Here is a 15,911-nt window from a genome sequence, read left to right on the forward strand (position 1 = left end):
AAACCAGGGGGCGCAACTACGACAACTGTCAGTCTGACACACAGAGGCCTACAGAGATGCTTAATACAACGTAGCATCCTTAGAGGCAAAACAGATGAGTAGGGGATGAAGGTAATATTCAGCTGGTACCAGCAGAAGAAATCAAGGATAAATGACCACCAAGGTGGTACCGGAAGATGAGTACTTTGTCCTACTAACTTCCCCTTTCTAGTTTCTCCTAAGGAAAAGAAGCCCACCAGGATCCTGGAGGACTGACTCCTCAAACACATATTGAGAAGTGGATCTGAACAGGGCAAGGAGAGGACTGGAGTAGACACGCAGATGCACAGCCCAGGTGCTTTTCCCAAGAAGAACTTGCTGTCAGTTACAGGGAGTGTGGTTAGCATTCAACCCCAGTTCTTCGCTCCTATGGGATGTGACTGAGCTGTCTCACCCAAGACTATGCCTTTCCTGGGGCAGCTAGTGACCAAGTGTGATGGTAACAATCCCACTATTACTAGTCCTTGTGATTCCTCTAAAGCTTCCCCACACCTTTATAAATAGTCCCCTTAAGAAACCCACCTTGTACCATCCTAATTTGAGATTTGACTCTGATTGTCCAATGACCATCAAGACTGGTACACTGGGGCTTCCCTGGTGGCGCAGTGGTTGAGAGTCCGCCTGCCGATGCAGGGGACATGGGTTCGTGCCCCGGTCCAGGAAGATCCCACATGCCGCGGAGCGGCTGGGCCCATGAGCCATGGCTGCTGAGCCTGCGCGTCCGGAGCCTGTGCTCCGCAATGGGAGAGGCCACAACAGTGAGATGCCCGCATACAGCAAAAAAAAAAAAAGACTGGTACACCCAGGAGACACCCATAAATAAACGATTTGGGGGCACTAGGCACATTCGAAGGTTTCTGCCTTATTTAGCAGGTCAGTGTAAAACGAATAAAACTCAGATTAGAAATAGAAACACAGACCAGTAGTATGTATCTTGCTCTGAGTTTTCTGAGAGATTTTTGCACGTTTTCATCAGCCCATAGGTGTGGCATTTTGTCCTCACTCCAGGCTGCCGACTGCCTGTCTCAGATGTCACCCACGGAATGTGGCACCGACTGGCCACCATCAGTCAGCCTGAAGTCACTCCCTCTCCAACACTGCATCCTGCCAGCCTCCAGAAAGCATTTGTTCTCTGGGGGCTTCCAAAAATATTGACAGTTCTTGGAAGAGATTCAACACTAATTTGGGGACTTTCTCTTTTTCTTTTCCATGGTGACAGCTTTCCTGACAGCATGAGGCCAAGCATTTCAGTTGTTTAAATAGTGACTTTTTAAAAAAGATGATAATGATCTCATCTCTGTGGCTCTGTCTGGGTGGGTTGAGTGGCAGAGACATCGCCCATGCCAGGCTGTGTAATGAGCTCTTGGGAGGATGATGAGCTCATCAGACGGCTAGCATGACTGTGGTGTTGGGCTTGGGCTGTCTCCTGTGTATCTGTGGCATCTGGGTTCTTGCATATGGACGCCTTTGCTTCTGAAAATGGCACAGCTGGCCTTTTATTTTCCACCTGGCCATTGGAAGCTCCTCCCTGTAGAGATGCTATTTGAACAGATGCCTTCTTAAGCTCCACTAGATATGTCGTTCCTCAAATGTGCCCTTTACAGTACTGTCTCCAGACCTTTGCTGTTCCCTCCACCTGCAATGCCCGCTTTACCATTTCTACATATGCAAATTCTAATTATCTCACAATTGTCATTATCCCCATGAAGTCTTCCACCCACCTCACATGTTGGATTTAATAGTTCCTTTATCTGACATCCATAACATTATGCCTCTATAATAACTTAGACATAATATTTGTGCAGCATTTCACAGTTTCTAAACTTTACACATATTTTATTTAATCCGTACAACTTATGACATTATTTTATTACTTGTTGCAAGCTTATATTCACTGTGGCAGTCATTGGTACTATTCACCCAAAATTCGCACTTCTCCTCTTGGCCATAATAATATTGCACTACCCTGCCCCTGTGAAGTTAAGTGTAGCCACATGACTTCCTTTGGCCAAGATAGCAAAACTGGTACGTGATTTATGGGCTAACGCTTGAAAAACCAGGATTCAACTTGCCACACTCTTTTTCTCTATGACACGACAAGTGGTGGTATTTGAAGTTGGCATCACTCTAACGGCCTGGATTCTCTGCTAGGTGCTAAAGGTACACGATTGGTAAGAGGTGGTCCAGCCCTGCAAAGACTGATGGGCTAGTGCAAAATTACTAACGCTGGTGCCACTGCATTAGCAGGGCTAGGACATAGATTACTGTGATAAAGTGAAATAATTGTCATAATGGGAATATTTTTTAAAATAATGTAAGTATATGAGAAGGAGACCCTAAATTTGCCTGGAAAGTTCATGGGAAAAGTTATATTTAAACTGATACTGGAAGGATGACTAAGTATTATCCAGGCTAAAAAGTAGGAGTAGACTGGAACAGCATGTGAAAAGTACAGAGGCAGGAGAAAAGCTTGTAATGTTGAGAAGAAGTAAATGAATGGCCTCCCAAAGAGATTATGGTGAAAGATAACACTATGATGTCTTTGTAAGTACCTATCTTTATTACTGATGGCACAAAGCAAGTACTGAGTAAATGACTGTTCCCATGCCCCTCTTTCCATGTCCAGCTCTATATAGTTTCTAACGTCAAGGATGAGGACTATTTTCATATTCTCTAGATAAATGTTGCACAAGGGGACCTGGCTCTCTTTTCCCCAATGTCTGCCTCTTGCTTTGGAAAAGATGTGGCTTCTTCAGTCAACGCCCTGATTTTAAACTGTCAATAGTTCCCCGCTATCTTCAGGAGGAAGGTCAAACACCTGGGGAGGAATTCTAGGTCATTCCCAGTCTGTCCCCGAGCTACCTTTCCAGGATCAAATTGCACCGCCTTCATACAGAAGCATATGTCCTGAGCATTCAATTCTCTGAGTGTTTGTTGATCACTCCCAGTACCTTGAAGATCTTTTACCCCAAACCATACCCATCTTTCAAGGTCCAGCTTAAGTATCAGGTAAAGTGAAATTCTCCCCTGATTCCACGCCTTTCATCCCTCAGAGTAACTCCCCCTCCTGTCTGTTGTTTCCTCTAGTTGTTTTTAAGAGGATTTTTTTTTTCCTCTTTTTTTTTTTTTTCGGTACGCGGGCCTCTCACTGTTGTGGCCTCTCCCGTTGCGGAGCACAGGCTCCGGACGCGCAGGCTCAGCGGCCATGGCTCACGGGCCCAGCCGCTCCGCGGCATGTGGGATCTTCCCAGACCGGGGCATGAACCCGCGTCCCCTGCATCGGCAGGCGGACTCTCAACCACTGCGCCACCAGGGAAGCCCTTTTCCTCTTTTTTTGGTAGTTTTACTTGATGTGCTTAGGTGTAATTTTCTTTTTATTTATCCTGCTTGGGGTTTGTAAAGATTCTTAAATCTCTAGCTTAATGTCTTTTGTCAGATTTTTTAAAAAAAAATTCCCAACCATTATCTCTTTAAATACTGCTTCTGTCCAATTCTTAACCTTTTATCCTTATAGGGATCCATTACTCTCTTTTCTGTATTTAGCTGTCTTTTCTCTCTTCTTGTATCATTCCAGTTGTCTTTCAGTTTACAAATTATCCTCCCAGTTTGGTTTAATCGTCTGTTAAGGAAGTCCATTGAGTTTTTAATTTTAGTCACTCTACTTTTTAAGCTCTAAAGGTTTATTTTTTGATAGTTTCTGATTCACTGCCCAAATTCTAAATCTTGTCTTTTAACTTCTAGAATATTTTATGCATATTTATTTTGTAGTCTGAAGTTGATCACTCCATTATTTGTATATGGGTCTGTTTCAATAGCTTATTTTGTTTTCTGTTTTTATCAGTTTGCCTCCTTGTGTGTCTGGTTATTTTTTGTGGAGTGCCACACATTGTACATGAAAAACTAGGCAAAGTGGACAATAGACATTGCATGAATATGATCCCTTTGAGAGAAGAAACGTGAGATGAGCCCCATGATTGTTCCAGTTTTCTGCCTAGGGGAACTTTTTAGAATACAGTAGAGGGAGATAAAGCCCAAAAAGAATGCAGAGGTTTTGGTGATCTGGAGAGACAGAGATCCGAGTTAGGAGCTGCTAAGATGGCTGGAGTTTGCGGAACCAGGTACTAGAGAGAAGGCGGGGAGCTACACAGATAAGGAGCTACCAGAAATGTGCATAAGGTCCACTTAAGTCTTTGATCAAATACTAACCTGTGCATGCAAAGAGTAAGACTCTTTATAGCCCAGCAGAAAATAACTGCAGAGGAATTGTAAGCTGAATGGAGATTCTGGGGGCTGTGCAGTCCTGGGGATATAAAGAGTTCCAACCAGCCAGAGAAACCTTGGGGGAACCACCACTTCGCTCAGCTGACATCCCCCAAAGCCCTTTTTGAATTGGAGTGTCTATTGCAGTTATTTTGCTTACTGTAGTTATTTTGTGCTTATCTCATTGTATGCTGGGGGTGTGGGAAAGCTAACATACCTTGTTAGTTCACAGCTCTGCCATTGGAGAAAAGCCATACTCAGGGAAGCACACCCACTGAGCCTCATCTACATCCAGACATAACTTAGTTGATGAGATCCAAGGCTGTAATGGTATGGGATTTGGGGGATCATGGGAGAGGGCGAATATATTTTGCATATGGAAAAATAATTTATGACTGGAAGATGGGTATGGTAAAGAGGACGATAAATTCTTCGCCACTCCTTGCATTGAGGGATGGGATGCTACCTCTTCCCCGTGACCACTGAGATCAGCTCTTAGACCTGCATGCACGTGCCAGACCTATTTTATGTCTGTCTTGGGAATGTTGGATTCAAGGGGGGGGCCCTCTCTGTTGGCGTTTCTCCTACACACTCTCTCACCCCATGCTCTTACTCCTTTCTTTGATAATCTAGGGATAGGCCAGTAAGACTGGCCTCCAAACAGAAGGAACCAGCTTCTCTTTCTTGCTGGCTCGCACCAGTTTTTATGAGTGATACTCTTGACACCTCTTTCCCTTCGCTTTGAGGATGGGAACCTTAAACATACACTGCGTTCCCAAGCCATGGGGAAAGGAGGAATATGACTTCTCTGTATTGTTCTTATCTTTCCTGAGCAGATATACTCTCCAGTCTTCCAAGATTCCACTTATGTTGGCTGGAGGTTGCTGGTAGAGGTGGGGATAGAGGTGGTGGGATAAGAGCTGTCTCATTGAAATGGCACCTTTCAGTAAGCCGTGAGGAGGTGGCCAGTTGGAACGTGAGTCTCCTAAAGTCATCTGTTTTCAGCTGTGCCATTCTTAGTTTTCCATTCTAGGAAAAGAAAGCAAGGCCCCATACAGCCCCTAACAGCATCGTTTTACATATATAACATTTTCACTATATCTTATTAGTCACCAATTGCTTTTAAAAATCACCTCAATATAGATGAAGACTGGATCAAAATATAGTGTTGCATCCTGCCTTTAAACCCTAACATTTTCCATGACTTCAAATCCTTTCTAAAGCTAACTCTGACATCCATAATTTATTTAACCATTTCTCCATTGGATATGAGATGCCTTTAAAAATGCCAGCGTTATAAATAGGGCTGTGATGGACATCTCTGAGACTAAGACATCTTTATGTGGTATGGATTGTTTCCTAAGATCAGAATTATAACGTTGAGGTCATAGGGCAGAAACATATTTAATATTCTTGCTACATCTTGAAAGTGTCCCTTCCAAAAACGTTGTACCAGTTTACACTGCTGCCAGCAGCAGGGAAGCTGCGCTGTGATGGGCTTAGAAGGAGAAATCAAAGGCGTGCAGGGTTTTCCCTGTCCTCAGAGAATGACATCATCCCTTGGTGTCTTTGCCAACAACAAGTCTCTGTTGGATGGACTGTGAATCGTGACTGCTTTCTAAGCCAACGAAAAGCTCTCTGGAAGTGGGATTTTACATTTTTTTCAAGTGAGTGGGAGGCCAGTTGGCTCTGGATCTGAGCTTAGATGGAGGAAAGTTTGAGCTGAGCTACAAAGGTTTTTTTTTTTGTTTCTTTGTTTAAAAAAAAAAAAAGAGAGAGAGAGGAGAGAGACACACATGAGGATTTTCTCCTTACATCTAAAATCTTCAATCAAGCAGGAACGCATTTAGCACGAAGGGTGGTTTCTGAACCGGGTTCACATCCTGACGCATTAGCTGGATGATCTTGAATGTTATTTAACATCTGTGATTGAGTTTCCTTCCTTGTACAATGAGGTAAATGACGCTTACCTCTAAGTGTTGCCGAAGCTTTAGAAATGGTATCTCCCACCCAATTCTCTCCTCTGGATTCCAGACCCCATCTGCCTACCCAATACCCCTCCTTGGGTATCCAACAGGCGTTTGCAACTTAGCACTTTCAAGGCTGGCCTCCTTGACCTCGTCATTTAATATCACAGCCCCCGTGGTACTCTCAGTCCCTCTCTCTTGCTTACTTTTCTCCATACCTCTTACACCATATGGTGGGCTTGTTCACTTATTTGTTTGTCTATTAATTTTCCGGCTCCCTTCAGTAGAATGTAAACTCCCCCTCTTCCACTGCCCCCGATGAGGATGATTTTCCCCCCACTCTTCCAGATCTCCGTACAAGTCGCATCATCCTTGCAATTTCTCAAACACTTCAGGACCACCCCTGACTCCTCTCTCTCTCAAAAAAACACACACTCCATCTGCAAACCCTGAGGTGTCTCTCCTCAAAACATATGCAGAATCCAGTTACTTCTCCCAACTTTCACCACCATCCACTAATCCAAGCCAGCATCGTCTCTCTCTGGATTGTCACCACCACTTCTAACAGGTCCCTGGCTTTTCCTGTTGCCTCTACAAGCAACCGGAGTGGGGCTCTGGAAGCAGTCTAACACATGGCACACACTGTTCCGTGTCCTTGTCCACCCACTCCTGTCTCAGTGGGGATGAAAGCAGAGTGGAAGGAGCCCTGGGAGCTGTTGTGTCTTCTGGCCCTATTGACCCCCTGGCTGAATCTCGCTCGCCCTCTCCAGACACGTGGCCTCCAGGTCACCCTTCCCAGGAGCTCAGCTCATTCCCACCACAGGGCCTTCACATTTTTTGCTAAATCGACTTGAAACCCTCTTCCCCAAGAAGTCCATTCTGAGTCTGACAACTCAGTGAGTTTTTTGCCTAAATGCCCCCCTCCTTGACCTCATCATTTAATATCACAGCCCCCGTGGTGCTCTCAATCCCTCTCTCTTGCTTAATTTTCTCCGTACCTTTTACACCATATGGTGGGCTTGTTCACTTATTTGTTTGTCTATTTATTTTCCGGCTCCCTTCAGTAGAATGTAAACTCCGTAAGGATGGAGATTTCTGTTAACTTTGTTTATTGCTGGATCCTCAGCCTGGAACATAGCAAGTGCTCAACCAATATTTGCTGCAATAAAATGAAAGGTACACAGTAGATGCTTAATAAATGTTATTTATTATTATTTTCATCTTTACAGTATTAGATGAGCCTCACTTAGCCAAATATGTCATGAAAAGGATATGCTGGTAAGCTTAAGGTTCTGGTTTGTTGTGAATTAAGTCATTGTTGATGAAACAACACATTTTAAATTGTATTTTTAAAAATAATTCTTCCCTAAAAATAAGGATTGATTAAATGGCTGTTAATTGCTTACTTAACACCCAAAGCTTTAATCAGCCATAAAAAAGAATGAAATAATGCCATTTGCAGCAACGTGGATGGACCTAGAGATTATCATACTAAATGAAGTAAGTTAGACAGAGAAACAAATATCATGTGATATCACTTGTATGTGGAATCTAAAAAACTGATACAAATGAACTTATCTACAAAACAAATACAGACTCACAGACACAGAGAACAAACTTATGGTTACCAAAGGGGAAAGTGGAGGGAAGGGATAAATTAGGAAATTGGGATTAACATATACACACTACTATATATAAAATAGATAAAAAACAAGGGCCTACTGTAGAGCACAGGGTACTCTAGTCAGTATTCTGTAATAACCTATATGGGGAAAAAAATCTGAAAAAGAATAGATATATGGATATGTACAACTGCATCACTTTGCTGTGCATCTGAAACCAACACAACATTGTGAATCAACTATACTCCAATATAAAATAAAATAATTTTTTAAAAAACACCCAAAGCTCTGGGAGGGCCCTCATCAGTTCTGATGAAGAAACATTGGCGACCCTTTAGGCCCTTGTCTGCAAGCATCACCTCTGTCTCTCTCCCCTCATGAGTTTCAGCAAAATCTTATGGAGAGACAGAATAATGGGGAAGATAGGTCAAGGGAGCGACTAATGCTCACTCACCTCCTGAGAGGTCTGATTCTTCCCTTTAGATACAGCAGAAGCTGGCTGTGTTCATATTTGTGCTGTGATGGCTGACCTCCTCTCTACCTGCCCTCATGTTGCAGCCTGTGTACTGAGGTAGGGTCTCGGCCCGGGTCTAAATCCTGGCTCTTCTGCCCATTAGCTGTGTGATCCTGGATATGTAACTTAACGTCTCTGCCCAGTCTGTTTATCTATAAAATAAGGATCTCATGGAATTGCTCCACGGACTAGAGATGAAGTTTGAATGCTCCTAGCCCCATGCCTAGTGCATAGCTGGCCCTCAGGACATTGTTAGCCATCTTCCACAGGTGTCTGGACAACCTGAATTCCTCACTCACCCTCTGTGCTGCCAGGGCTCTGATCAATGGAACCACCCAGGAAATAAGAACCGACTCCATCTACCTCTGCAAATTTCTTATCCCTCAAAGCAGGACCACCTGGAAAAGGACTGTGCCCTGAATCTAAACTCTGAGCCTGGGATGTTGATGGTGCCGAGAGGGACATGGATGGTTCTGAAGGACATACTATGAAACGCTTCACCCACATGGTGGCAAGGACCCAGGTCACAGCCCTGCCACAAAGACCCAGCCACAGTTGGGACAGAGAGAGAAAGGTTTTCCTGCCCAGACTCATCTTAAACCTTGATCAGGCAGGCTCCCCACATGGGACTAGAAGAGCAGATTTCACTGCGTGGGTTGAGGGAAATAAAAGAGGTAGCAGCTGCCCTTATTCATGCTTCTAAGACATAGTTATCTGGTTCACTGTTAAAATGTGTCTCAGTGAATGGCCTACTCAGGCTGACTGGATTAACCAGTCAGGAAGATCCAAGCAAGGTGACACTGTTCTAGAAGAATTTTTGTATTACTTTTCACATTTAGATTTTAAAATAACCTTAAGTGTTGAGTTTTGTGTGAAGTGGGAGTGAGTTTTACGTTTTTCCGTACAGATATGCACTTGATCCAGCACCATTTATTGAAGAAGCCATTCTTCCTCTATTACTCTCTTAGTCTCTCTTTTGTTGTAGATCAAGTGTCCATATGCTGTGGTCCTGTTCCCGGACTCTATTCAGTTCCAACAGCATACTGTTTTAATGGCTAAATACTTCACATATATTCTTCTTCTCTATCATCAAAATAATCACCATCGCCATCATCACCATCATCATTAACATCATCAGCACCATTACCATCAACATCATCCTCATTTTCATCATCTTGATCACTAACAGTTACTGGAGTGCTTACTATGTGCCATAGCTTCACATCTCGTTTAGTCCTCACACCAATTCTGTGTGATCAGCATTATTATAAACCTTATTTTACAGATGAAGAAATGGAAGCTCAAAGTGGGTGGGTAGCATTCCCAACATCACACATCTAGTAAGTGGCTGAGCAAGGATCGGTCCCATCTTCATGGGAACCCATGTGTGCCAGGGCTTTTTCTATTTCCTCAGAGTGCTTCCCTCAGCTACAATCTTCCCATCAATTACATGTCCCCTCTCTAGCCTAGAGGTGGCTGTTACAGGTCATGGGACAGATGGAACCGACCCGAGTTTGCTCCATTTATGAACAAATGAATGAGTAAATTTCATCTCGGATGGGATTTTTAACCCTTGTAGAACTTTTAAAGACTGAAATTGGCCTGGGGAAGGAATTTGCAATCCAAGCGGGGCTAACCAATGATAGAGATGCCTGAAGACCTACTTAGGAGAAGCTCCCCTTCATTCTACCACACCCCCAGCTCCTCTCCCATCCAGCATGGGGGTTTCTGACAGGTTAGAGCCAGCACTGAATGCAGGGCATGGTTCCCATGGTGCCAGGGAGTTGCCCTGACCCTGTCCCATTAGCACAACTCACAGTTGACCTATCCATTTGCCTAGAGATGCCATGTGCTCTATTTAAGGGGTGACCTAGGAACAGAACAATTCCAGTCAGGAAAAAAAACTGGCTCTGGAAGCCTTGAGCCCTGAGAGCTGTGAGGCAGTAGGGCCCAGGGGATAGTACAGCCAAGGGGAGTAGAGTGATTGGAAGGACACTGGTGGGCCAGGAGGACTTCGCCTTCTCTGACCCCAGGATTCTGCTTATGGCTAACACAGACCTGCTGATATTTCTGCTGAGTTCCCATTCCTGTCTGAAGTCAGCAGCCGAGGGGGTGCTAACTGCATTCAGGTAACACTTCCGAAGGTAACTTCATGCCCTGCGTCAGTACTGATGAGGCACTATTAATTTGGGGACACTTTAACACCACTTCATTGTGCCAGCTTAGCAACCTGGCTAATTAACAGAAAAGAAAAAAAGAGTAAGGGGATGATTTAAAGAGACATGGTAAAGAAAAAATAGTCCCTGCAAATGTTTTCATACAAGGCGAGAGTATGGGATGCTTTTTATGTCAGTGGAGGTAAAGCTATGAACTTGTCGATACACTTACATACAATTTTGTATATTATTATAAATCAGCGTGGTATAGTATAAAAGAAACATGTACAGTGGCAAGTGCATGGTTTTGAAATAAGTTAGATCTGAGTTTCAAACCAGACTCTGTTCTTACTAAACCAACGTGAAGTCATTCAATCTCAAAGAAGCCCATGTTCCTCATGTATAAAATAGGGCTAATATGCCCAACACTGCAGGGTTATTCCGATTGGAGAATGCTGTACAGGATGCACTTAGAGTGGTGTTGGCCCAACAGTAAGTACCTTATAAATGGTTTATAAATGATAGTCAAGTATGAGAACTTTCCAGACTACAAAAGCATCCTGGAAGCATATGAATCCAGAGTTCTTTGGGCATACAAGTCTCCTCATTACCTTCCTGTATAAAGAACTGGCTGAACTGGAGCCTGCTGGGTCTAGGTAAAGGGTTGCTCTCCAGTGCAGGCTCACCTGGGCATCCAAACCCAGTTCCAGTTCAGCAAAGCTGATCCCAAGGAAACCAGGCTTTTAAGTCCATAATATACAGCCTGTGGAGGTTTCTGAGCCGGGCAGTGACATGAAAGGTAGAAGCTTTGAGGTCAAGGTGGGAGAGTCATTCAAACTGCTTACCATGGGCCAGGCTCTGTGCAAGCTTTGGGGGAACTACTCATGGTTAATATATAGCCCTGTTCCCAGGAGAGAAGGGAAGAACATGCAGTAGTTCAGGGGTTATTATAGCAAAGGAGGCTTCCAGAGGTAAAAACCTAAATCAGCAGGTCTTGATGAAGAAGGACTAAGGAATCTTATGAGAATGTATGGTGTGAAGATGTGTGGTGATATAATAAGTAGCACCCCTGTTTTTATAGCCTCTGTTCAGATTTAATGAGAAAGAAACAAGGAGTCTGACATAAATGGACATTCATCCGCATGGAAGGAGACATCAGGAGTGGGCAATCCATGTTCCCTCCAATAAGGAGTTTGATAGTAATTTGAAAATAAAACGTTGTGACCTAATTGATCTTCAACAAGATGCATTGTCCTTATGGTGTGCAATTAGCTTCAAGGATCACAATGTTGTCTCATGAAATAAGTAAAAATACCTTATTTTTCAAAGGTCAAAATGGAATTTTATTTCATAAAATTATCAGTTTGATTAATTGTAAGAGGCGCTATTCAATTTATTTTTGTTTTATCTTCGGCTGTTGTCTACCCAATAAGCATTCACCCCTTCTCCTGTCTAATAGAACCCTGATTTTCTCTGGTGTAAAACAGTGCACAGCTAAAACATAATGGATCTCTAGCCATTGCAGCAAGCAGTGGCCATGTGTCCCAATCTTGGCCAATGAGATACAAGTGGGAACCATGGTGCAAGGTCTGGTGTGTGGTGAGCACGTTCTTCACACTTTTGACCTTTTCTCATTTTTCTTTCTCCTTCCATCTGGATTAAAGATGTGATACTCGAAGATGCAGCAGTCATTTCATCACCATGAAGATGAAAAGTGCATGCTAAGGATGGTGGGATAGGAAGACAGAAAAATGAAGCGTTTTATCAGACCAGCCCCAATTTGCCTAACTCCAGACTCCATGGACCTCCTGTTTCTTAAGCCATTGTGTGTTGGGTTTTCTGTTACTTGTAGCCAAATGCATTTCCAATTGGCATAATTTTGAAATTTTAGATGACATTAAAGGCATGTGCTTTTACAGTTTAACTTACACAGCATAGGTTAAGAAAAGGTGATGAGCCACTGATGGACACAGAGTCAATGAGGCAGAGATAAAAAGATGAGTGGACAGTACTTGGTGACCAAGTATACAGAGGCAGTGACCATTTTCAAAACACAAGTTGGTACACAAATTCTGACAAACGATCTGACTGGGAAAGAGAGTATTTGAAACCTCATGGAATCTGAGAGAATGCAAACCTGTGAGCATATTCAAGCCTTTGAGGAAAGCAGAGGAGGAAGAATGCAATGATTCAAATCCGAGCTCTGCCACTTACTGTAGTGTACCTGAGTGTGTTGCTTAACCAGCCTGGACTCCGTTTCCTTCTCTGTAAAATGGGGCCATGAAGTAAGTAGAAGGTGTGTAGGAACTCCTACAAAACCTAAAGGTTTCTTAAAGACAGCTAACCTGGCGGGGGAAAAATCCACATCCTGGTCCATGTGAAGTAACCTCAAGACCTGGCAGACCACGTCTGCGCAACCAGCTGTGGCTGCCTACCCAAGAATGTGGCTGAACAAAGATGGCCTTTGCTATGGCTACTAACTTACTTTACTCTCAGAACATCTGAATGAAATAGATGCGGTCATCCTCATTTTATAAAGAAGGAAACAGGGCTTCAGAGTACCTAGTAACTGGCCTGAGTTCATACTGCTGCACCAAGGCTGGGGAGAATGCTATCTAATCCTCGTTCAGCTTTGTTCCCTATGCATTCATGCCATCTGCCAGATTTGGTAGAGATTGCTAGTCTTTATTTTATAGCAGGACTCTGATTTTAGCTGGCAGGTTTTCATGCAGAACTAACACTCCATTTCCAGCCTGCCTTGGATCTCAGAGTCACCGTTATCTAAGCCTTGGCCAATGAGAAGTAGACGTATGTAGGAACTACAAGAAAGTTTAAGTCTTAAAGACAGCTAATTTTGAAAACGTACTTTTTCCCTTTGTCCAGCTAGACCATGGATGTGATGGTTGGAGCTCCAGCAACCTTTTCAGGCCCTGAGGTAATATCAACTAGTGATACCATGTGCTCAAATGGAGGAGCAGAAAGAAGACTGTTGCTTAATGACATGAAATCTCCATACTAGCCCTGGATTCCCTACCTCTGGACTCTTATTCAACAGGCAGAAATAAACATTGCCCTTACTTTATCCACTTTTTTCCTTTTATTTTCTGTTATATGCAGCTAGATGAATCCTAACATAGCAAAAATCTTAACTACTATAAGTCATCTATCATGTAGTGCTGTTGAATTATAAGCCTAGTTTGAGGCAGTGGTCCCCACACTGACAGCTTTGGTCAAGTCCAAGGAATAGCTGGAGAGTGGGCTAAGGTGCAAGGCCTATGTTGAGATCCCGTGGGGTCTTTACAACCTCACGGTGATTTTTTCTGTTCTCCTACTGGGACAGGAAATTGTAGCATACGGGAAAGAGCTTGGGCTTGGAGTCAAGTCTAAATCCTAAATCCAACTGCCAACCAACCTCTTATTAGCTGTGTGGCTTTGTGCAGGTGTCCTAGCCTCTCTGAGCCTCAGTTCATTCATCTGTGCAACAGAGCTTGTACATTATTTCTACCTCATTAGTGCTGTATGAGGAATAAACAGATGCTGAGTGTGAAAGGACCTAGTCTAGTTTTACAACATAACAGGGGCTCAGTTATCTGTTGAATTCAACATTGCTGAATTTGAGAGAATTTTACATATATAAAATTGTACATACATAATATTTATTATATATATTTATATAAAATTAAATATCTGTATGTATTATATATGTGAGATTAATATATTTTATACATATAGAGAGAGAGAGAGAAAGAGAGAGAGAGAACTCTTGGTGAATATGTTTGCTATTTGCTTCCATGTATTCTTTTATTTTTTTTGATAAAGACAATTTATTAACTGTATAACTAAGTAAAGTAGTGATTTAGTTTAGATTTAGATTGAATTTTAATTTAGATTTTGTTTGCCTTTCACTTTAAGTGGGTTCAAAAAGCAGGGACAACCCCAGCAGGCTGCATACCCCACGTGCTATCTGCCACGTCTGGCATCTTCTCAGACATCTTGAAATCGCATCGCTTGCCTGCTTCTTTCTCTCCCTTCTCTCTCAGTTTCCTTCCTTCAACAACCATCTCAAATGTTCATATCATGAACCAGGCACTGAAGGATGTAGAAGAAAAAATGGCTCTTGAATGAATCTTGAGACCTTTGTGCTTTGATGAGGGACACCGAGTTCCTGCCTCTGACTGCTGTCCCCAGGTCCTAATGCCGGGCCTGGAGAGCTACTATGGATGCAGACGGTTCTTTTTAGAGCTTCCACAACTTCCTGTCCACTGGAATGTAAGTCTTCAAGGAAAGAGATTTTTTATTGGTCACCGGTGTAGCCCCAAGGGCCAAGAACAGTGCTTACTCATAGTAAATATTCCTCATATTTTTTGGGAAAAAAAATTGTGACCACCAGTCTGAATCCAGCTGTTTCTAGTTGGGTGAATTATTTCTCAAACTCCCTCAAAGCCATATGAAAGTAAGAAACTAATACTGACTTATCACCTTCCCTTCTCCCCCAACTTAGAGAATAACCCTTACTGAAGAGAGTTAATCATGTTCTTCTACTCATTACACATCGTTCATGCAAAGCCTCTGCATGGCTTGTTTTATTTACATACATAAGAATTTATAGGTATGTATTTGTGTTATTTTCTCCATCACTCCACATCCCCACACCCATTCCACCCTTCCATGACATTCAAGTTAGTCTATTTAGTTTATGACCTTTGAACCATCTTCCATACAATTACTTCGGTATACGTGTGTCCTTTAAAAAATTGTGTTTCATTGAGTGTGTGTTGTTTTAAGTTTACAAAGATTTTATTGTGCTTTACCTTTCATGCTATTTCTTATTTTTTCCACTGGATACTATTTTTCAAGATCCAATCATGTTTCTGCCTGTACATCTGGTTCATGTCATCTGACCCCTGAAAACAATGGCATTTAAAACACAGTCATCATTTTATTCATCCATTTCCCTGAACATTGGATACAGAGTTTCCTCCAACTCTTTGCTATGAGAAACATTTTTCTGTTGACCCAGGCTTGAGTTTTGCTGAGATACGTGTTTCAGGAATGACTTCCTATGTGATGGGTCAGGCACCCAAGGGATACCAACTGTTGTGTGATTTGAACATCACCTTTCCCACACTTACGTAAAGTCACCAAGAACTGCAGACAGGTTTCCAGAGGGGAAAAGTGCTCCTGTTTCTCCACATCTTACCAGAACTTAATGACAAGTTTTAGAGTCTCCTTGTTTAATTGGTCTTTTCTGATTGCTGGTGAAATTTACTTATTAGCACTTAGAGTTCGCCTTCTGTCAGTCCTTTTTCTCTGACCTGCGTTGAGTTCCTCATGCGTATTAGATACTAACTTC

The 15,911-nt window shown here is 42.8% G+C and overlaps 1 protein-coding gene across 1 annotated transcript in view; it reads right to left on the minus strand.

Moving 5' to 3' along the window:
• DNAAF11 (dynein axonemal assembly factor 11) overlaps positions 1-15,911 on the minus strand; it is a 122,154-nt gene that overhangs the window by 21,231 nt on the left and 85,012 nt on the right. Inside the window, exons 16-17 of the mRNA XM_027132489.1 lie at positions 15,370-15,462; positions 7,265-7,425 (exon numbers count right to left, since the gene is read on the minus strand). The gene's annotated coding sequence lies outside the window, so the exon portion shown is untranslated. The remainder of the gene's footprint in view (positions 1-7,264; positions 7,426-15,369; positions 15,463-15,911) is intronic.

Source organism: Aethalodelphis obliquidens, unplaced genomic scaffold, assembly GCF_003676395.1.
Source record: "Aethalodelphis obliquidens isolate GAN/ISIS:26980383/991018 unplaced genomic scaffold, ASM367639v1 scaffold41, whole genome shotgun sequence".
Classification (NCBI taxonomy): Eukaryota; Metazoa; Chordata; class Mammalia; order Artiodactyla; family Delphinidae; genus Aethalodelphis; species Aethalodelphis obliquidens.